Source organism: Cupressus sempervirens, chromosome 5 (genome assembly GCF_028749045.1).
Source record: "Cupressus sempervirens isolate cs-2001-9-10 chromosome 5, ASM2874904v1, whole genome shotgun sequence".
NCBI classification, from domain to species: Eukaryota; Viridiplantae; Streptophyta; class Pinopsida; order Cupressales; family Cupressaceae; genus Cupressus; species Cupressus sempervirens.
In genome coordinates this window covers 687,917,079-687,920,137 of record NC_143122.1, presented here as the reverse complement: position 1 = coordinate 687,920,137, position 3,059 = coordinate 687,917,079, and positions in this window count along the sequence as shown.

Here is a 3,059-nt window from a genome sequence, read left to right as displayed (position 1 = left end):
TAACATGACTTCTTTCCTTTTCCTTTTCCTTTTCCTTTGTCTTTGTATATTTGTTTCTTTTGGTATTTTCTCTTCTTTCACAACAACATATACATCTTCATCACCTTCATTTTCATCATCTGATCCTAACTTAGTGTATGCTTCCTCAACAAGATAACACGACTTCTTTCCTTTGTCTTTGTAACTCTCTCTCTCTGTGTCTCTCTCTCTCACGTCATTCTTGTCACTCCTACTCTTATTAAAACATCTAGAAGCAATATGACCAACTTTAGATATTTCAAGCATATCAAGGATAATTTACCTTTGAGCTTTGCTTCACATCTCGGTAGCCTTCTAGCCAATAGTGCTTCACACTCATCTCGCTTATTGTCATATGCATCTAAACCACTTTCATCTTTGCCACACTTCTTTGAACTTCTGATAGTTAGTGGTCTTGAAAGCATTTTCAACTTGATGTAGACTATTATCAAAGCTACTTAAATGCAGTCAATCTACTGACCAAAGCATCATGGGTAAGCACATTACCAAGAATAGCTCTGAATTCTTGAACATCTAATACTCTAATATCATAAATTGGTAACAAGGTTATTGTTACTTTACTTACAACATCTTCATCTATTATGATTCCTCTAACGAATTTGATGACACTAACCACTTCTTTGATTCAATTAGTGTATTGTGCAATTTTCTCTCCTTCTTTCATCCTTATATCATCAAACTTTCCTCTCATGCTCCCAACTTTAGCTTTCAACACATTTTGATCTTCTCCATGAATAAGTACTAGCTTATCCCACATCTCTTTAGCAGTAGCATGATCTTTGATATCATCAAAGTCAACATCATTTAGAGAAGAAACAATCTCTATCATCAGGGTATTGTGTTCTTGCTTTGCTCTCATCTAATCAACTGTCATTGGAGGGGTTGGAGGTGTGTACTGGTTATCCAAATAGTGTAATGCATAGTCTCTAATTCCTATTAGGTACAATCTCATTTTGCTTTGCCATGATGAAAAATTATCTTTGTTCAACTTAGGAAACCCTCTCTTATACATCTCCAAGTCTTTAGCTTAAGCCCCTTCAAGCTTTCTCTTTCAAGAACTTAGCTCCAATACTAATTGTTAGATAACTAAGGGGGAGGAGGGGGATGGGGAATCAGTTATAACCAATTATCCTATAGGTCCTCAAAACACTTTTCAATAACTTGACACTTCAAACTTTCTAATCACTAGCTTGATAAATAGATTAAACTTCACTATAACATTCAAGTTAATCTTTCCAGTAAACTGTTAACTTCATATACTAAGTATTAGAGTAAACTTCATGCATATAATGAGTTGCAACAATAAACAATAAACATGAAATGAACATGCAACTCAATCAACATCCACACATTTTGACACAAGTATTTTTATGTGAAAAATTTGAAAAGGGAAAAATCACTTGGGACTAGAAACTCAAAATTTCCACTCTTCTGAAGTGAGCTATGTTAGGATCCAACCTTCTTAAATATTACAGACACATTGTTAATGTTACCTTGTTAGAGGCTTTGCACCAAAGACCATCTAGACCTTATCACTATTTAGTATTTAGAGTGACTTTCTCTAAAGGACTTATAAACATTCAAGAGAATGCCACCATAGAAATGGATTTACAAATAAGATTGTTAAGTCCACTCAGTCAAGATATTTTCTACTACAATGATTAGAAAGTAACAACAATGATCTATTTGAAATAACAACTACATTTTCTTGGTCAGATCTCTATTTCACTCATCCTCATTCATTTGCTCATCCTCTTTCTTCTTTTTGTTTCCTTCTCACTGATTTACTCACATACACATCAACTTCGCACTTTATTTACTAGATTTCACAATGCAACTCTGCTTGGTTATCCCTTGGCTATCAATTTTCACATCAACTTGATTAGCAATAATGAGCATCTCATTCATCCCTTAAATATAATTCTTTTTGTTGCTTCACCATATTCTTCCATGTTTTGTCGCTTAATCACAATCGTTTGATCATCATCTAGCCTAGATTCATTGAATCTAGACACATGGATATCACGCCTTCACCTTGAACTTTGTGCATCATTTCAAATCATCAAATCTCCTTCATTAGATCTTTGAATTTCTCCATCCATAGACCTCTTAACTAACTTTGTCCTTATCCTCAAAATTTCTTCAATAATCTTAATTTCCACCAAATGTCGACCTTAAATCAAATTTCTTTGAAAGTATTCTTCTTCTTTTCTCAGTTAATACTACACTTTGCTTGGTCAATACTACGCTCAACTAACAATGTTCTTGCTTGGTTAATACCACTCTTCCTTTATTCAGTTTACATGTGTTTGGTGACAACTGTAGTAGCTCAGTTAATACTAAGATTCTTCATTCATTGACCAAAATGTCTTCTTCTTCATGACTTCATGACTCAATAAAATCATGTAAAATGATTAAATCAACGTTATACTGTCATAGTCGAACTTATCAAATGCCCATTGAAATCCATACACTAATCAATACTTTCTTCAAATCCTCTTCATCAATCAAATCCTCTCCATTGATCAAATGATATGACACTCTATTAAATTAACCTAATGTCTTACCAATGAAACTTGACGTCAATGGCAACATAACAATTGATATGATTGTTTTACATTATCGACATAATCAGTTAGGGCTAACACTTTGTTCCTTATTTTTGTCATAAGTACATCATGCATTGTATTTTGTACATTTTGGCATCAAGAAGATGCATGCCAACCTTAGATAATTGTACTTTTGGGTCAAGATGAGGTGGAATTTTTTTGATTTTTCTCCTCAATGTATTGAGTGCTAGAGAGTGAAGGCAAAGCATTAACATCCTATAGGTCTTTTACAACTACATTCTATTCCAAAGTGAAAGTAGGACAAAATATCTTTAGATTTTATCATAGGGTTTCCTATGTCATTGTGTTATCATGATGCTATTATGGTGATAGTGGACGGGTTGTCCAAGGTAGCACACTTTTCACCCATGAGAGCATTTTAGATGACTGCTTCAAAGACTCATTTTTTTT